The sequence below is a fragment of the Periplaneta americana genome, chromosome 11, assembly GCF_040183065.1.
Source record: "Periplaneta americana isolate PAMFEO1 chromosome 11, P.americana_PAMFEO1_priV1, whole genome shotgun sequence".
NCBI classification, from domain to species: domain Eukaryota; kingdom Metazoa; phylum Arthropoda; class Insecta; order Blattodea; family Blattidae; genus Periplaneta; species Periplaneta americana.
This window is the reverse complement of record NC_091127.1, coordinates 89,877,491-89,899,122: the sequence shown is the minus strand read 5'-3', so window position 1 is coordinate 89,899,122 and position 21,632 is coordinate 89,877,491. Positions and strand designations below refer to the sequence as shown.

At 35.3% G+C, this 21,632-nt stretch overlaps 1 protein-coding gene across 4 annotated transcripts in view; it reads left to right on the top strand.

Annotated features, from left to right (window-relative positions):
* Prip (prip) overlaps positions 1–21,632 on the top strand; it is a 217,104-nt gene that overhangs the window by 23,145 nt on the left and 172,327 nt on the right. The window lies entirely within an intron of this gene.

Sequence of the window (21,632 nt, the reverse complement as noted above, 5' to 3'; positions counted from 1 at the left end):
AAGGGTATGATTCCGAACACAACAAGAACGGTCGATGCTGCACGGAGCTTTTCCCTAGTGGAATCTTCTTTGCAAGGATCGTAAATACCGTCAGAAAGACATAAAGCGGACTTCGCTCGGTAATCTGCTCATATGTCTAAAATTTTATGATGCCCTAAACAAAAGTCTGCTGAGAATAACATCTTTTGAGCAGAAAATTTTTGGTGAAGAGAAATTGGAATTTTAGGTACAAGAGCTCGTTGCTGATCGAGAAATTGACAATACTCTGTATTCAGGAATGGCGACTTGAGATATCTCTGTGACGAAATATTTCAAAGATATCTACTATACTTATGTCGGATAAAGGCGAATTTACTTATTCCTTACATTCAGGGTACGGTATTCTACATAACGTACAGTTGGCAATTTTAGCTTCTTAATCATTTTTATACTTCGACAGCAATTATTTACAAATTATTCCGAAACTTCTTGGTACACACATTAAAGATTTCAACTTCACAAATACGAGTAGGTTATTAATTTTACCCTATACCTTTAACAGTGACATAAAATAATTATGATAAATTTATAGGCCTTTAAATGTACAGTAGTGCAAAAAAAACGGGACCGACCCTTGTAGCTGATTTCAGAGTCTTGTTCAGTAACAGCACGATAGACTCGTAACTGAGACTTTCGTGGTTTGAATCCTGCCTGGGAAGGAAACTTTTTTTTTGTTCCTTATTCAAATTTATTCCCAATACTTTTCGATTGTAGCGATATTTTACTACTCAATTAATTTACTATTCCAAGAACATGAATTTTACCAGCTTATTTTCTAATGGCTTTCGAAATGGCTACGTCAGCAGTCGAAACTACAACATTTCAATAGATTACTCGCTATCTTGTGAATGCGGGCGTCGCATGCGCAGTGGCTCATTTCGGGGACTTTGATTATTCCGTCGGTCCGGTTTTTTTTGCCACTACTGTACACATATTTCGCTTATTTTGTAATATTTAATGTTATGTGAAATTATTATTATTATTATTATTATTATTATTATTATTATTATTATCATTATTATTATTATTATCATCATCATCATCATCATCATCATCACTACATATTTCCTAAATCATTTGAATAGAGCAAAATGTGGATAAATAGATAACATAATACACAGTATTTTCAAATGAAAGTCAAAATAATATTTAATAAATACCCAAGTATATTGCTGAAAAATGTATTATTTAAGAAATATTTGAGGCGTTCCGAGCTAAAGTGGATCAAGTCACAAAATTTTCATAAATTGAGTTTATTTCATTTTCTGATTATCTGAAGTTGGATCTTTTCCGAGCAGTAATGGATTAAGTCTTAATTCGAAGCATTCGCCGGTAGGTGACACCAGTCACTTTTGGATCAGATTATTTGTTCACGATATTCTGAGCCATAGTGGATCAAGTCACCAAAACGTTGCATCAATTAATATCACAATTATTTATATTTTATAAATCTAGAATTTGAGAATGGAGCAATAAAATTTTTGCTATTGAAATTAGATTATCCACTAGAGCAAGTTAACTTTAAGTCCTATTATCTTAAAACTACGTCTCATGGTCTTGTTCCACTTCAGCTCTGAACGCCTCATTTGTAGGTTAACAACATATAAATGAGTTGCCTGTGTAAGTATCAACGCATCTTTTATGCTAATCCGAAAAATTGTGTAAATAATAACTTGGTATCCATTAACATGTATATTTTTTTCTTCAAAATTTACAGTGGAAAAATATTTTTGCAGTTTCACAGCAAAACAAGTAATCTTTCATATTTGAAACTTGTTAATATTGATATACTTATGTCATTCAAAATTTTTACTTTACAAATCATTTCTATACAATAGTAGATAAATTGTATGCATGTGTTTTGATTTTCAAACCTCGTATTTGTAAATACATTCCTATAAGCAATTAATAATTAAGATTTATACTCAAACTTCAGCCATAAAGTACGATGAACGACCACATAAATGAAATAGCCTACTACATGAATACACACACAGGGTTTCATGCCATGTGAGGTCTGCGGATTGAAAGCCTAATGCAAATTTTAAGACAGTTTGTAAATACTTGACGGAGATCGCTTTACTGAAAGGTAAAATTATTTCCATATTGAAACATATAAAATAACTACCCACCCAAGGTTGTCATGACCTTGTTGCACATTTGATAACATAATAAAATAGTTTCTCAGTAGTGGTTATAGGTCTAGTACAAAATTTCCCATTTTAATTACATATGAGAAATAAAATATAATAATAATAATAATAATAATAATAATAATAATGGATTTATTTAACCTGGTACAGTTAAGGCCGTAAGGCCTTCTCTTACACTCAACCAGGATTAAAACTTGCTTACATAGTTGAACATTCAACTGGATCAGAATTAAGTAATTACATACAGACACGATTTAGGTACATAATGAGATCAAAAGAAGTAGTTACAAAACAATTTACCTCATAAAATAAAAATAAACATAGTGGAATACATATTAATGTTGTTAGAATCAAATACGACTCACACGAAAACAGAAGCCGATAATTCAATAAAAAATGTACACAGTAAAATTAAAAATAAACACGTTGGAATACAGATTAGCATTAGATTACAAGTAAGTAGGATTCACGTAATTAAACCAGGAACAGACAATTGAATAAAATGTACACAATAAAAAAAAAGGCTAATAATAAAAAAATAACACAGTGGGATACATATTGGTGTTAAGTCATAAATAAACACGATTAACATGATTACACAATAAAAAAATATTTCCTGAAATTTATATTGCCCATAAATTGAAACTTCAACTAAAAAAAAAAAAAAAAAAACATAATGTCATTGAATGGCAGCGTGTGACGTTGTGTTTTCCAATGACATGGAGACTGTGAAATGTCTTCACGTCTTTAATATACTTGCTTGATATCACGCGGTCCTAACGGTGCTGCAATTATTACTGTTACTTTGTATTACGAACGGCGTTGGAATGCAATATTCATAATTTATCTATAGTCCCGTAACACTTGATCATACTACCTAGGTTATTTTTGTCGCTTGTTTAATTAACATTCTGGATACTGAATAAGTCGATTACCATAGGTAACTTTGTTCGGCACAACATTAACAAATTATTTTCAGCATGTGCCATCCGCTCTAACCACTGTAAATTTTTTCATTTCGAATCCGTTAAATTGATTAAAAACTAAGGTGTTCTTACGACTTTAAGATGGAATGTTTTTACTTGTGTCGTGACTAGGCTGAGGTGCATTAAAAACATTATTAAATAATCTCCGTGACTCGCTACGGGAAGGATGTATCATCTTTAAGTAAATTGTCGCTTAGAGTTCTGCTTTAAAATTCTTTGAAATAATGTACAGTATCATTTACACAAAAGAACTCTAAAATTTTCAAAGTAATGAAATTATAAGAGAAAAAAATCGTCTGTTTGAATTAATCAATTTGTGTAAGTGTCCTTCAAACGGATTCTGTAGTTTGGGGGAGGATGAGTGCGTAATAAACTGCTCACAAAATCCTCATTTACCTAATAAATTACGCAAGCGGAAGTTTATTGAAGACGCTAACAATCATTATTCTATTTTTACTCCTTTTGTAACATTTAATAATTCATGTATAATTTATAGGCTATAAGTATTTTAGAGCATTTGAAATTTCAAATAAAAAATCTCTACTTGAGGTAGGCGTATATTTTCTGATTGATTGTAGTTTTAAAAATATATTTTCTAGAAGTAAGGTTGACATTATTACTGCATTAAAACAATACTGAAAGTGTCCACCGTTGTGTAGTAACGGTTAGCATAACTGACCGTGGAACGAGCTGGCTCGGGTTCAAATTCTGATTGGTACAAGTTATTTGGTTGAGATTTTTTACGAGCAAATGCTGGGTAACTTTCGGCATTGGACCCTAGACTCATTTCGCTGGTATTATCACATTCATCTCGTTCAGACGCTATATTATTATAACTATAGCAGTTGATAAAACGTTGTAAATTAACTAATTAAAAACGGCAGGACATCGTAAAATAACCAATTAAAAAAATATTGGGCATAAGTCATAAATAGTCATTTTTCAGTAGAACAAAAGCAAAATTTGAAATGGAGTCCAATATCATTGTGATGGGCTGGAAATCTGACGTTCTACAACATTATGGAAGAGGATAGACATATGCCTTTTATACTATCAGAAGAAGTATATTTTTGTATTCCTATGGAAGTCGTAACTCAAACCACAAATTTCTGCCTTACGCCTTTTTATCTCGCGCCATAGAATTACGCCCTTTTATCTCACACCATAGAATTTTCTCCTTGATGTTGAGCATTTTTGCCTTACATCTAATCATTTTTCTGTTTTTTTTTGTCTCTCTACTTCCTCTTTCTCTTCCTTTTTTCCTTATCTTCTTCTTAAAAATCTTCACATTTCGTATGGCAGTCAGTTGGATCGATGAACTGTATGTCCTTTATAGTAGGAACGTCCAATTAATACCCTGGCGGAAAGCTCTGTGTTGGATATCATTCTTATTTTGCACGCATCAATAGTTGTAATGTCAAGCTGTGTTGTCACATTTCCGTTGCAAACATTTTTCCTGATTAATATTATTTTTATACCGACACCAATTTATTGATTTCTACTATCACCAACTACTATGAATAAATTTTAACCTATAGAATTACTTTTAATTAAAATTTAAATTTAAATTATATATTTTTTGTTGTCATCAATCAACTCCAGATATAACAATAGTGGTTTCTACTTCACGTGAAATAAATATGAGAACGACGATTAAAATTGCTACGCATCACTAGTAGACATGTTACCGCTTCTTATTAGAGCGACATCTGAGAAGATCTAATCAGTACACTCTTATCATTCTTATCTCTTCAAAAGAAAGCGCCCTCTTTGACACTGTCTGGATGTTGTTGTTGTTGTTGTTTAGTCAACTGTCCAATGACAGGTTTGAACCTCATAATTAATACCAACAAGGCATTGCTCATGAGGGAACTAAGCCACGAGATAATGGGGTAGGGGCCTGGGGATTGGACTAAGTCAGTTGTGTTAAAAGATGCCCATAGGCGCAAGCGCGCGCTTTAGAGCTCAGGAAAGCTGAGCGCATTACAGCGAAAAGGAAAGAAACAGACGATAGAGGTAGTATATTTCGCTTGGTCGAGCTGTATACAGGGATGGCCAGCACTGATTCAATGGATAAAGGGAAGAGAACTTATTAAAACTCTATCCATGTTAATTTTTAGATTTGTCTGAGAAGTATAACTGCCTTATAAGAATGTACGTTTTAATTTTAATCTCATTTTTCACAAGTTTGCTCTTTTATTCAAAAGAAACATTTTCTCAGCCTTTTGATAGAAAAGTGAAATTTTTAGATATGTGTATTTATTAGTCTTACAGAACTGAAACAATGTTTTCGTAAATCTAATATATTGTAAATACGTATTACTGAAGATAGTGTATTGAAAATTTTCAAAATATTCGCATGGAAAATGTTTGTAAGGAAATTAATTAATAAGGCAATTACTGTTATATCATAAATAAAATACATGTGCCCATATGTTGTAAAAAAGTGATCACTGCAGCTTTACCAGATTTCGAGAAAATAATTTAATGTTCTGCTGATAGGAAATTGTGCACCAATATCACCTTAAAGGCAAAATGCGATAAGAGTTTTGTTGTGTAATATTAGTTACAGTTAAAACCTAGATAACTTTGCTTTGTACCATAATATTTTTTCGATTAGTTTACGGATTATTTTTATAAGGCTAAAGATACCATCAATATCAATTGCAACTTATCATGTCACACTCAGTCTCTTTCTTTGGGATACCACTTTCTTTATGAATGATGTTTCATTCACTTAGTACAGTATAGTTATACTACTATGTAATTTATGTGAATATTCCTTCTTAACGCTTTATTATGTAATTAACGTTTAAAGCACAACAGCAATATCAAGAAATTGGTGTTAGTACTGTTGTTTTACAGATAATGTAGATAATATCAAACATAAAGAAGCCATATAAAAATAACGACATAAAATTTCACGTTCCGTTTGAAGTTTGCACACCACTGTTTTCTTAATCCTACAGGCTGCTTATTCATATACAGTACATAATCCTTCTTCATTCCATACCTAGCGCTTGATACTCGCGCACGACGTCAAGGTCAGAAAAATGCGCTTGCTTTGACATCATTGGAATAGTGAACGTTCGGACTATACACTACATCCTGATAGTCCACACTGTTGCATAGTTCCATACAGTAATTTCCTGGTCCGAATCAAAACAAAATATATTAATGAGCATACGAATTCTGATTAAGCAACATTGAGATTATACAGGGCCTATATATTGCAAGTTGCTGCTTCTTAACCATTTAACTTCACACAACTTTTCGTTCTTCTCTCTAAAGGATCAATGATGAATTGTAATACACTTTCCGAATAGTATTAGACTCTTGCCAAAAAAAAATTATTGCAGTCTTTACGTACCATGCAGTCAATTTTAAACGAGGCACTCGTAAAAATGTATCTCGTGTGACAAGTTATACAAATGTTTAATTTTATTATATCTCTGCTGGTCAGTGGCCGTTAAATTTCAAGTAGCTTATCTTGATCATGGTCGCCAGCCTATTAAAAATCATTACAACCTAGTCCGAAGAGGTGGCCTGGGTTAGCCATCGTGAATCTAACGTCCAGTTCTAAAGGGCAAGGTTCCATCCCCAGACGAGACCTTCAATCCCAGGTGATGAAGCCCAAAGCCTTTAGTCGTTAGAACTTACTATCTATACTACCTATAAGATTTCACTTCAGCCTGTTTTAAATAACTGCAAATTATTGATAAAAGGCGGGGGAGGTGGAGAATGCTAATGGAATGAAAAATGTAAACGGGATTTTCTGAGAAAGCCTTATCAAACGTCGCCTTTGTACACTACATATTTAATAACGAATTGAACTCTGCTTAGCTGGATCAAAAAATCATGCTAGCGCTAAGCCACAGACGCATCTATATAGAGAGGTAACAGATAATGATACAGGCTTCACCATAGCCTGTGTTAAAAATGAAAACTGCTTTGAAAGTAGGACACACAAGATCACAACACCGTTCTAAAAGAGGATAGAATCTCGTCGCTCTTTCATAATAATAAAGTGAAGCGTTCCAACTTTTTTTTCCCCCTGCGCTAATGCTTGATGTGATGGCAGACATTTTTTTTTTTTTTACTTTAAAGAAAAAACTTGGCTGTGGTCTTCTCTTAAATACTTGCCAAATTGTTCCCTTTGATTACGGCCGACATCATAAGCTAGTAAAGTACTTCTAAGCTTCATACTTCAAATGAAATCATGAAAATCTGAAGCTACAAATTTTAAAGAAAATTTGTTTTCTAAGCAGTCTTTATCATAAAAAGTTATATGACTTTGTTCAGTTTTGAATTGAATATAAGAATTGTATTGGAATATTCACAGCATTTCTTTTTATGTTAGGCCAGTCAGATATTATCAGTAACATTAATTCTCTAGTCACGAATCTAAATACTGATCTTGCCCATAGACTACAGCGTGTTCATAATATCTGCGTTCGTTTAGTTTGTAACATTAGAAAATTCGATCATGTAACACCGTCACTAGAATTGTTGACTGTTGGCTTTAATTTAATTTGTATTATTTTCATCATTGTTTGTATTTCTTTTTTGTATTTATATGTGCTATCTGGTAGCATGGACGAGAAAGCCTTATGACCTTAATCCTGTCAGATTAAATAAATAAATTAATTAATTAGTTTGCAGTTTTTGTGTAATTGTGCTGTCGGCGGAACCAACCATACGTGGATTTCATTTTTGTGGTCGCTTGAAGTTCTTATCGACTACAGACAGCAAACTTGCTGTTTGCCAAGAAAGCGTCTGTCGTTTCCAAGGATACGGTGTCGGCGGCGAGTGGTCGGCGTGTCGCACTGTATGAGTTGCGACAGTGATAATTCTGTGGTTGCTCTGTGAGTGATATCGACCATTCACGACCACAGACGTCGATAATGATATCAGTTCGTGGTTCGTGTGAGTTACAGTCATCTGTTTCCATACTAATTCCTGACCATGCACAAGTGGAGCACAGTTTTGTGGTTGTGGTGTGGTTGTGTTGTGGTCCGTGTGAGTTGAGCCTAAGTAGGCCTACGTGATATGAAATCATTACTTTCTTCAAGAGTATAGAAAAATGCAGAACTATCTTTTCATCGAAAATAACTGAAATGGCATTCAAGAGAGTCATGATTCTTTTCCTTGCAGTAGCATCTGCAACGTTGTCATCATAATCATTATACTTGCATTATTGCCATCGTTATCCTTAAATAATCATTATTATTGGTGTCATTATCTATTATCTTTGTCTTCGCATCACCTCCCTCGTAGTGCTATCGACTTTCGATCAGTTTCGTCATTAATGAACATACGAATACACAACACGCAGTTAGGTACTTCACTATTTCACTTCTTTATGCTCTGTCAGAAGTGTCAAACTCACTTGAGCCTCTGGAAGTTTCCTGTATTAGTGTACCTCATGCGGCCCACACACGACTACAGCCTTTGGCATTGCTAAACCTGAAATAGCGAGAGAGCATTGATCTTTCATCCAGACGGTCCGGATTCGATCCTCGACTAAGTCGTGACTAAATTTGTGGTGGATAAAACAGACGTTGCAAAAGAGACGGGTTTACTCTAGACACCGGCAAATCAGACAAGACTCACGCCCGTAACTGCCTGCCGTCAGGCTTGGGTTCTGGTGAAGCTACAAAGCAAGTTAACTTTTAAGACTGGCCCATTCAGCCCGAGTTTTATAAGTCTAGTCCAGACGGGACCCAAGAAAGCCTGCCTGTTTGCTCTTATTATAAGGTAGAGTGACTTGCATTTATGGAAGCCAGTCTGCGCTGGTTAAGATGAAACAGTACTAGCTTGAAATCAAAGTTGGTTGGTCATTTAGTCACTTCAAAAAAATCTTTATATTCTGGTCTAACACGGCAGAAATTTCTTGATTAAAGATAATTATATAGTTTTACAATTTATTGCACTACAGAATTTCATAAAAAATAAGATAAATATTAGATACATTTCATTTTTCTGCAAAGTCCATGTGGCTCAAGAAATAACGGCAGATAATTCTTGATCAAAGAAACACAGTTTTACAATTTATCGCACTACAGAATTCATAAAATAATAAGACAATACTACACATTTCATATTCCTGCAAAGTGTATCTACTCAACAAAATAGTAACATTTCGTAACTTGTGACTAGTTGGGAGGAGAGGAGAGGAGAGGAGAGGAGAGGAGAGGAGAGGAGAGGAGAGGAGAGGAGAGGAGAGGAGAGGAGAGGAGAGGAGAGGAGAGGAGAGGAGAGGAGAGGAGAGGAGAGGGGATATTGATAACAATTACTATTATTAATACAACTATTATAGGAACACCCATTTTAACTTTTTTCCTTATCAATTAAAAGCCTCATGAAGACCTATAAAATGTAAAAAGTTTTTCGTCCTTCAGAATATTGATTTGCTATTTAACTTCTGAGGGACAGATTTATTTTTCATAAGACAAATTAAGTTTTTCAGTCATTTGTCTATATCTATGCTTCCTATGAGATTTAAATGACTTGGTTAATATTTATCATGCATCTGAAAGCAGCACAGTCTGGGGCAGGTCGGTAAAACACAACAGTCCTTTCGGGTCACTAATAGGACTGTTTGACGTCACGTGCAACGACTCTGCCTGTCTGCTTGTGAGGGAAGTTTGAAGACAGGCGAGCGGTATCCACTAGTGATGGGCGAAGTTGTTCTTTTCCCGGAACAGTTCCGACTGTTCCGGTTCCGAAAAAATACTATGTTCCAAATAACAGTTCCGAAATAACAGTCACCAGTGGTGATGAGTCGGAGTCGTTGAGTCGTTCAAACGAACGGTACAGTACCTTCCCTCTTCACCATGCTGCTCACACTGGAGCACTCATAGGCATGACATAGTACACATTCTTATCTATAGATGGCACTGCAATGCACATTCGAATCGATTTTGGAAAATTGCTGTGCATGCGGACAGAACTCAAAAGCTTAACGTTAGTAATTACACAGCTGTTGACTACAAGGACAGAATACAACACTTTGTTTTCGTACATAAAGTTATAAAGACATGGTAGCCGACTAAAAAAAAAAATAACATAACATTTAAAACATATGGTATGTAATTTCTGTTCTATTACATAATAAAAAAAAAACATTAATTTTTATTTTTACTTTTCTTAATGCACAGTTATAATAATAATAATAATAATAATAATAATAATAATAATAATATATTACAATTTCATAAATAAAAAAGATATATATTGGCAGTACTGAAACCTGGAAACCCCGCAGTGGGTTAGTAAAATGTTGGAATCGCATCTTTACCAAAGTGTAATTTAAACTTCGCATTAAACCTCGCTCTCCAAATCAGTACTTATATGGGTAGTTTCCAACAAATAATGCTACAACATTTTTGTCGTTCTTTGATAACAGAGAAGATAGCACAAAAACTTGTGCTTGTCAGACTTAACCTCAACAAACGACATACAGACATTGTAACTAAACCACTCATTACCATTTACGACTTTAACCTTTGTATAAAATCAGCCGATCAATGAATTAATAATAGTATGCGTACTTTATGACTTTGTAGAATGTTTATAAAACAGAATTAGTCAACTAATGGTGAAATAAACCATAAAGCGGGAATGAATATTACAGATTATTAAATACTTACTATAACATTACAGATGATTGGCCAGTCTTACAAATGTTGATATTAAAGTTCGCGCCACCGCAAGGATTTCAATTTCCATGCGCCCCCCTCCAACCACGTGAGAGTTTCAAGTACCAACTTCATCCAACGAAGTTCCAAGTATAACATAAAGAACAACGAGAACAGTGTAACTGCAGCTGTCGTTGGTTCATCGGAACAAGCTCCGACGTTCCGACTGTTATCTCGGAGTCGGAACATACCTTGTGCAACGCGGTACTGCGAGCCCGCAACAGCTGGGCAAGTGAGCAGCTCGGAGTCGGAACACTGTTATTTCGGAACAGGAGGTTCCGACCTACTGTTCATTTTTGCAACAGTTCCGAGACCGGAACAGTTCCAAAATAACTGTTGTGTTATTTTTTACCCATCTCTAGTATCCACTCACGAAGTAAAACGGATATGAGCAGACTTGAAAGAGGGTTTGCCGGTCTGTGGTTTACTCGGGGTAGGCCCGTTTAACTCTTTCATCCCATAAATTCTCTCCACCTGCTCACTATTATGTCTGCAATTTGCAATTCTACTTAAAATGGGCTGGGTGAATTTTTGGGTTAGTATTTCGAGGTTTTTACCAATGCTGATACAGTATAGTAAGAAACTAAGGCTCCGGGCCCAGAGGCTTGTCAGATACTCGTCTAGAGAGAGAAGCTGGCTCTGTCAAGGATGAAGCAGATAGTTAACCTGTCAGCGTCCAATTCACAAATACAACCAGGGCCACGTAAAAGACTGGAACAATCGTCTCGTATAGTGCGCACAATGGGCCAATGTACGCCAAAATTCGTGAATCCTCTCCGGATTACGCTCTCAAAAAATTAATCGGCCAAGTCTGACACTTTTTAATTGCTGAGTTGTTGCTGATTGGACTCGTAGCTGAAAATGCAGTAATACTTGTAGCTATTGTCAGCGCATTTCGAACTGGTCACGTACGAATAACTCACGAGTCACTGAACTGAAAACTGTGAACTGAAGCACTGGTAATCCCGCTGTCCCAGTAGACTTCAGTTGAGAATTGGATAAGCACACGTGCAAAATGCAGCCTTTTACTTGACCTTGAGCCGCCCTCGAAATGCACTGACAGTAGTTGAATTGGGACAAATTCTCAATAAAAACAAATTGAATGATGAAAAGAAAGTTTATTCAAGATAATGCACTTTTTCAATGTAATGAAGATAAATTTATGACACTAGAGTTTTTCAGTGAGAGAATATAAATGATATTAAGTAATTCAGGCACTTTTGCAAGACATTTGACAGCGTGCGCTTTGCGAGATTAGAATCATATTCTGGAAATATAACCTTCATTGTGGAAAGATTGATTTGTGGACTGTTCTGATGGATTTCATGCGCGACAACAGTTGTTGTTAATAATATTATAAAAGTAACTTGGAATTTGTACGTCACACTTTATCTCTAGTTTTTTTTCCTAAACAAGGTTAGATTTTTTTTGAATTGCAACTTCTGTGTATTTCTCTTAAACTTCAATCTTTCTACAGATCACTTAGTTCCATTTCTGTGTAATGTGAACGCTTTTAACAAAAAACAAAAATACGCGAAAAAAAAAAGCTTATCTTAAATTTGGTGCGCCTTGACATGTTCAGTGTCTCTCAATTTTGTTTCTAATCTTATCTGTTATATCACAATGTTCTGAAGTATAATTTTCACATATTTTTAAATGTTCACAGATACAAAAGTACGTCAGATTACAGTCTTTCAAATGATTTTGCCACAAATCAAATATTTCTTTTTTTAAACTAGCACAATGCATGTGTGATATCAATTTATGTCTTCACTGTAGTATGATATTTAGTAGTTTAATATCTACTAGGGACAGTTTTAAAGCCGCAGTAATAGTCTGCTATTCTGCCAAACGATGGTTTCCAAAGGCAATGGATATATGTACAACGTGCGCAGACACCTTACACTAGACAGCATACACAGCGACACTGATGTAACCAGTTTTTTTTTATTTGAAAATTTTGTTTCCTTAAAACTGCACAATGATAACTAACATATACACAACTTTCATTTGTTGAAAGTAGTTTAGTAGTAGGTGTGTTTTCGAGCATGTAGTAAACGCATCGACACAGGTGTACAGTGACAGTAGCGACATCACAGCGACTTCGACATATCGTCTAGTGGTGGAGTGTGATTTGAAGATTTGTGATTTTGTCGTTATGTCAGGTTTGCCGCTCGTTTCGGCTGTGACTGTAGTTCGAAAATCACAGCTTGAGTGATCGCTATCTCTGACCGATATGTGACTCATAGCGATGGTGACTGATGTACGTATCGTATATGTGACAGCTCTAGACAACTGCAAGTCGGAAGATTCATACTAACTTGAAGAACATAACTGCAACCTAATTAATTGTTATTCCACTCGAAAGATTACCGCCGCACAGTGGTCCTTTTACACTATCTGGTCGCGCAAACTTTGATTCTATATTAAAATGATGTAAAACATTAAAATAGCAATTTGTACTTATGTTAAGCATTTTCCTTATCTATATAGACATGATTCGAATTCAATTTAGGCTTTGTATTAACTATCAATCACAGATATAGGTATTACATAGGCTACAACACTGTAGGACTTCAGGTCTTCATCACTGCATGTATGAAATATACAGGGTGATTCACGAAGATTGTGCAATACTCTAGGTTGTGATTTCTGGCATCATTGTGATGAAAAAAGTACATATAACCATGTCATATTTTTTAAATTGAGTTACGTCCTCTTGAATGTTAAACATAAACGTAGCTATTATGAAGGTTTGAGTATTTAAATGATTTACAACAATGGTGCTGGGTGTATTATAAATTAAAGTTCATTCACGTTATTACTCACCTGAAAAATCTCTATTGAAGCCAGTTTTCAAAGACTCCACCTTCTGCAGCAATACATGTAGCCGCTTGGGTGTGAACTGCGCGCGCCTCATTCACTAACTTCCGTTGTTCGGATGCAAGGTAGATACGTTGTACCGGTGTTCAGTTACCTCTAACAGTGACTCTGATGTCATGAGATTTTGTGTCGCTGCTATCAGCTTTACTGTAACATACAGCTCCAGACGTCCGAGAGAGAGAGAGAGAGAGAGAGAGAGAGAGAGAGAGAGAGCGAGCGAGAGAGAGAGAGAGAGAGAGAGAGAGAAGTTCACAAGAATGCGTGTTACAGAAGAAAGAAACGTGATTTTATCCGAAACTATTAAAAATCGGACACATGTATGTATGACCTTTTTTCATCAGAATAATGAGAGAAATCACATCCTAAAGTACTGCAGTCTTCGTAAATCACTCTGTACAAGGAAAATACATGGAAGAAATCGGTTACATTATAATTTTTATTTTTATTGTACTGTTAAATTCACACATGACATTAATATTTCAGTAAAAACACTATATTATGGTTTCCTTTATGTTAATCGAGTATATACATTCATTACAATCGGTACATTTTCTTTCCATACAGAAAGTAGTGGGTGCGTCAAATTTTTAACACGGTTATCATAAAATACACAATACATTTTAAAACTAGATACACATGTGTGCATTCCTATATATTCTCTATATTTATATCTTCACAGTAATGATTTTAGCTTCACAGTCGCACTCAGGCGCGTGCCATTACTGACAGTTTTGTGCTACTTATCGCGGCTTGCATAAACATTGAAGAGATAAAATAATGTGGTCCTTCCAAAGAGGGAGATATTGTAATCAAACATTCATTTTATGGGTGTACCACACATTTATCACTTAAGTGAGTTCTATTACGACATAGTTTTTTTTATTATAAATTGTGAGGAAAATTTTACAAGTAGGCCTATAAAGTAATGGCGAAGATGATAATTATGACGTACACTAACAATGAACAGTTGTCACTAATTTTTTCTGTAATGTAATGCAGTATTAAAAGTGTTTTCAATAATATATAGTTCTCAGTGCTGCTGTAAGCTTCAGATTAAGTTCCTGACGCGGGCGCGAGGTCTTGGCAAGAAAAGAACCTTATTGAATATAGATCCACTTCTCGTTCGCGTTTTCTTTCTAGGACTGCTTATTACACGATCTGACGACGCCAAAAGCATATTCAGCATTAGATGACAAGCCACTTAAGGAAGCTTTTTCTATATTTTGTTCATATAAAATCAATTTCTCTCTAGCCACTTTTTTGTGACTGGAATTCACTCAGGATTCGGTGACAAGCAAGCGAAATTAACATGTTTCTTCTTAACAGTATCTTTAAAACGGATTATCTGTAAGTTTTCAAATCATTGTTTTCCAGTAAACGGTTAAACAGTTAAATAGTCCATCACCTCTTTCTGATTTGTCATCTGTATGGCGCCAAAAAATGAAAAAGGTCGTTCCGCGTTACCTCTTCTGAGAGTACTAAAACCTGAAAAAGAGACAAAGCTGCAGCTAGTTTTTATATAGGAGAAAGAAAAAGGTATTAGCTTTAGTCTTCTGAAAAAAAAATGACAATTCTAAATTTCCGGGTCTATAAATACACAATACTACAAGTTAAAATAACATAATTTCTCAATTTCAAGTAAATTTCACTTTAAAGTACAAAGTTGTGGGATTTTTAAAATATTACAAACATAACACATATCTTGATCGTCCATATCCACCAGTAACCGATGAAGATCGTCGAAAAAACACGTCCTTTCAAGCACAGTTATCGAACATACATTATGAGCTCGGCTTCAGGCCGGGGATGCGATAAGAAACACCATACTTATGACTTCTTTTGCAGCACAAGGACTGCACAAATAAGCTTAACTATAACAAATCTCGTATCCTTTAATATTATAGTAGGCCTAATTAAAAACTCTGTAAAACATGAAAATGTGATAATTTTTGTATTTTTCGCTGCCAGATAGCGAAAGGAGGCCACTGTGCGTCGGAAACTCTTTGATAATCGAGGCTACGTTCACACATTGTTGAATTCACTCGCTATATACTTCACGAGGATTCACAGAATCATTCGTAAACATTCACATTGTGATAGCACCAGTCAGCACTAATCAGTGTTCTTGTTAATGATAATATTTATGGTACCGGTATATCAATTCGCAGAAGAGGAATAAATATAAACATCTTTCGCCTCGTAGTAAGGAACATTCGCAATCGCGAAAAATCATCCAAACACAAAAAAAAAACCCTCTGACAAACTCGCTATTATCTGTCACAGCGATTTTTCCAGGGCTGTTACAGTTCGGAACTGTGAAAGCTGTCACACGATTGACTGGGTTTTCGTAAAGTAAAGAATCAATTTGTAGCAGTTTTTACTTCCATTCAATTTTTATACTGTTACCTACTATTCTTATGTTTTTATGGAGACGGTCGGCCTGTGTGGCGCAGTAGGTAGAGTGCTGGCCTTCTGTGCCCGAGGTTGCGGGTTCGATCCGGCCTAGGTCGATGGCATTTAAGTGTGTTTAAATGCGACAGGCTCATATCAGTAGACTTACTAGCATATAAAAACTTCTGCGAGACAAAATTCCGCCATATCGGCGATGTTGATTCAACCTCGGCAGTTGCGAGCATCGTTAAATAAAACAATTCATTTTCATGGAGGCGAAACAGGCCTCAAAAAACATTCGCGGGTTGCATGCGGGCCGTCAGTTTGACACACCTGGTCTACATGATGCAAGGCTACGTGACAAGGAGAGGGGCCAAATAAATCCTCCGTACGAGAATTGGAATCGGGTACGAAGTATATACCTAGACAAATTGTCGTAATAAAGGGACTGCATATTGTGCTACAGTTCAGTCGTACGACTTGCACTGTTCATGTCTTTAAGATAGAATATAAAGCGTAAATGAGTCTTACATAACGTGAAGTCTTTCGTGGTGCTAATTTCAAGGAAATTTAATCACACAGGCTATCTCGAACTGGGATGCGATGGAAGGATAACGTGACCCATCGCTAGTTGTTAACGCAAGAGCGAAGAGTTCCAGTGATGTTGTATGCTGCTTGAATTAATTCATACAGGCGGGTGGGTCAGCCAATCAGGGCAGTAACTAATGCTGTTGACCCTTTCGTACTAGAACAGGTACAGTCTGCTCGTATCAGATGCCCCGATCTGGAATGTGTGTGCAAGTATGTCAGAAGTGGTCTTTTATTATGTCTTCTTTTTCCTTTCCTTTCCTTTCCTTTCCTTACTCTTCATTTCTCTCCTTTCCTCTGTCTCACAGTCTCTTCTTCCCCTTTCTGTTTCTTTCTTTGTTCCTAGAGTATTTTTCGTTTCTTTCTTCCGCTTTCCTCTCTCTGGTCTTCATAACGTGCGCGTAAATAGTGAACCTGAGAAAAGTAAGTTCGTCCCTACAGTGTGTGTGTGTTTTTTTTTTTTTTTGCCATAACTAGGGTATTATTAAGGCACGGTCTTCATTGCCCGCGTTCATAAGTTACCTGCGCTTGGATAGTGTGGTGTATGCCTAGCTTGATGCGTGATAGGAGGGGAAGATACGGACGTTCCCTCCGTTGTACAGGTTCAGTGCGGTGAAGGACAAAGTTGCACCTTCTTTACATGACAGCGTTGTTGTAAATAAATGCATTGTAACACATCCTTAGAACTTTAATAACATAATATCATTCATAAAATGCAATACTGTAAAACAGTTTGATTTGTGATTCACCTATTGGTGCGTCCACAGTTCCATTACAATAAAGAACAATACATTTCCGTAAAGTATCGAAAGAAAAACCTCTTCGCCTACCATTTAGAAACATTTTGAACTGAGAAATGTGCGTTCCACATCGCAAGACACGAGTGGTGCGAAACGAAAATATGAGCTGTATACGTATCATCTGAGGGCTCGCCATTAACCGACAAAATATCTCTTATTTCACACATTGCTGAAAATCCACAGTTCTTTTTCAACACGGTCCCAAATTTTGGCTTAATCGGTTCCAAACTTGGATGTGGTTTTGCTTCACACAGACTTTGGTACAAATGTTCTACGAGTCGGAGGCCACTGAACATTTCGAGGGTTGACGATTCTAGTTGTTTTATTGTTGTGAGAACATCTTTGTAAACATCTTTTATGTACAACAGAGACCCATATTTTATTATTTGCGACAGATTTCCTAATGCTGTTGATGACATAATCATAGCACGGGGATAAATATCTTTTGCGTAGGGTTGACTCGCATGGAACGTTTCGCCCAGTATATTTCTGCAGAAATTATTTGAAAGTAGCATTTTGTAGCTTGTGTAACGGAATATTGCAACTTACCACCATATTGCAGAGGTCGTTACAAAACTCTCTCTGAGTAGGCTTATATGAATTTGAACTCGATGTTGTATCATGTCTGCCAAACAGCGTTATACTTTTTCCGACCGACTGCTGTACGTATTGAGAATGCGTCGAGACGCCGTACCCATCGCGAGTGATGTGGACGTGATGTCAGACACTCAGTATAGCCCTTGTGCAGATAACTTTTATCGCGGCAGCAGGCAATGAAAAGACAACGAGGTCAGCTAACTAAAAGTTATTATATCGTGTTTATCATGTTTTTATCCTGAACCACGCGTTTTTAGCCTCGTTTGTACATTAGGCCTTAATCTAAAATTAAAAACAAAAAAAAAAAATCAATTTCTGATTATATAACTAAATTAAAGTAGACGCTTATACAGACTCTTATTATGCCACATTTCGATTATTGTGACGCTTTATTCAGTGATCTCAGGGTGAATTTATCCCAGAAACTGCTACGTGTTCATAATGTGTGTGTTCATTTCATTTGTAATGTACGCTACTACGATCACATTTCGCCTTCTTTAGATACATTATTGTGGTTCAGGTTAAATAAGAGGAGAAAATTACATTCCCTTTCTCTCTTATACCGAATTTTGCACATCTCTGCTCCCTCTTACTTATTTGTCCGATTCTACAATCTTTCTCGCCAACATAACTTAAATACTCGGTCACAATATGATAACACGGTAGAAATACCACTCCACACATAATCTCTTTATTCTTCAGCTTTCATTGTTGTTACTTCTCGTCACTGGAATTCTCTGCCGCCTCAAGTCAAGGACTGCCGAACTTCAATTTCTTTTAAACATAAATTAGAAAAATATCTTATGATGAGTTGCCAGACCTAATGCGTTGCAAATATTTAATGCAATGTATTCCACTGTATTTATTTTTATTTTTTTTTTTTATTTTTATTGTGTAATCATATAAATCAAGTTTATTTATCACTTATTAGCAATATGTACCCCACTGTGTTGTATTTTATTATTTTTATTAGTCTTATTTTTTTATTGTGTACATTTTATTCAATTGTCGGTTTTTGGTTTAATTATGTGAATCCTACTTAATTGTAATCTAATACTAATATGTATTCCAATGTGTTTATTTTTACTTTTACTGTGTACATTTTTTTATTGAATTATCGGCTTCTGTTTTTGTGTGATTCATATTTGATTCTAACAACATTAATATGTATTCCACTTTGTTTATTTTTATTTTATGAGGTAAATTTTTATGTAACTACCTCTTTCGATCTCATTATGTAAATCGTATCAGTATGTAATTACTTAAATCCGATCCAGTTGTATGTTCAACTATGTAAGTAAGTTTTAATCCTGGTTGAGTGCAAGAGAAGGCTTTACGGCCTTAACTCTGCCAGGTTAAATAAAGCCATTATTATTATTATTATTATTATTATTATTATTATTATTATTAATTATGTTAATTTATTTTCAGCGTTAGCACTCGCAGAACAAAATTCCAAGCATTTAGTTTTAGCCATCGAGATTTTTATAATCTTTAGTTAGCCAACTGTCTCACAGCGAGTGGAGTAGGCTACATTCTCAAGTTTGAAACAAAGTGTAGAAACAAATTTCGTTTCCCTAAAAGTAAAATATGTTACCAGTAAATGTGGTAATGAGCATCTGGTTCATGTATTCCAGATTGGCATGCATGCTTTTTACATTTCTTGTTGTGGCCATAATAGCAAGTGATGTCACATTAGTGTTTTGACTGCGTTTCACTAGTTAAATCTGGAAAAAGAGCAAGAATTGCAAGTAGTGGAAAAACATGTGATATTTTTAAGAAAACTTAATACAAGAAACCCTGTTAATATCGACTTCACTATGCAATACAATTATTTTTTCACTTGTCGAAATATTCATGTTTCAGTAAACACTCTATAGTCCACACCTGTGGAGTAACGGTCAGCTCGTCTGGCCGCGAAACCAGGTGGCCCGGGACAAGTTACCTGGTTGAGGTTTTTTCCGGGGTTTTCCCTCAACCCAATACGAGCAAATGCTGGGTAACTTTCGGTGCTGGACTCCGGGCTCATTTCATCGGCATTATCACCTTCATTTCATTCAGACGCTAAATAACCTAGATGTTGATAAAGCGTCTAAAATAACCCAATAAAATAAATAAATTAAACACTCTATAATTCGTACTTCACTAACTCAGACTGGATTTTCCCCCAATTAGTCCGAATTAGTGAAGCTTTACTGCATTATTGGTGATGACCAAAGCTCGGAACTTGGGGACTTGTGTGTCGTGCGCTTGAGTAAGGTTAAAGGTACAGCGTACATAAAGCTCAAGCTGCAAGTGCTCAGGGACAGTCGTATGTACTAAGAAAGTGGTCACATCGAATGGCAAGAAGACGAACGAAGAAACTGTGTCGTGTCGAAGCCAATGACATTAAGAGAATTACAGGTAAATGGTCTGTCTGAGGAATGAGAAAATACGTGTTATTCGAATGGGTGTTATGGAAGTTTGAAAATATATTTCTTAAATTTTAGGTACAGAATTTCGTGGAGGAATTCTGAGGAGATACATTAGTTTCTTCTAATGCAGAGTTTATATTTTGTAAGTTGTGCCACACATAAACTAGAGCTGGAAACGGGCATTCATTGAAAGACATTGCAGTCCTTTAAATTGATGGAAAATTTGACCATTGGCAAGGATCAAGTCGTAGAGGGACACTAATTGAAAACTATTTGCGAGAAAAATTTAGGATATACTTATCTTTCTCAGATACGAGATCTGCTGAAAATCGAACAGGAAACGGTGACAGTGAAAATATTTAGTATTTTATTTAGGCCCAAGTCTTTATAATAAAATTTCAAACCATTTTCCAAATTTGAAATTTTTTAAAATTGAAACTTTTAAAAAAGAAATTTGTAAAATTATCCATGATATATAATTGTAACAAATGCACTTTTTTTACCTTTTATTTCTATCGACTATATTCATGTTTTTATTGAATATCACTGGCTTCTGTCGGATTGTCAGTTTATATTAAATATGTATTTTTCTTTCGTTTTCTCTTTCTTCTTTATTCTTGCTCTTGTGTTGTATTTATTGGTTTGAATTAAGTTACTGTATTTAGTAAACTGTCCTTGTAAATTTTATGTTATATTATTCACTAAGACCACACCGTACACGAGCCTGACTCTTACGGTAGTAGCTAGAAACATTTTTATTTTATAAATGCAATTTGTACTCACTAGGTAGCTAGTTAAAATAAATAAAATAAAAAAAATTAAAGTTTGCTCCCGTCACTTCATGTGACGTGGAAATAAGTTTCATTCGTTTCAAATCATGTTTAACTAACAGACGAAGAATGTATGGGTTCGAAAATCTTCGAATGTATGTAGTCATACACTGTAATAAAATGTACAGAGCAGAACTGTAAATTGGATATATTTTGCATGTTTATTTATATATATGCTATAAAATAGGTGTTTCAACCTACCATAATATTATCATTCAGAATGGCTGAAATTGTAGAGTTACAAGTTTTGT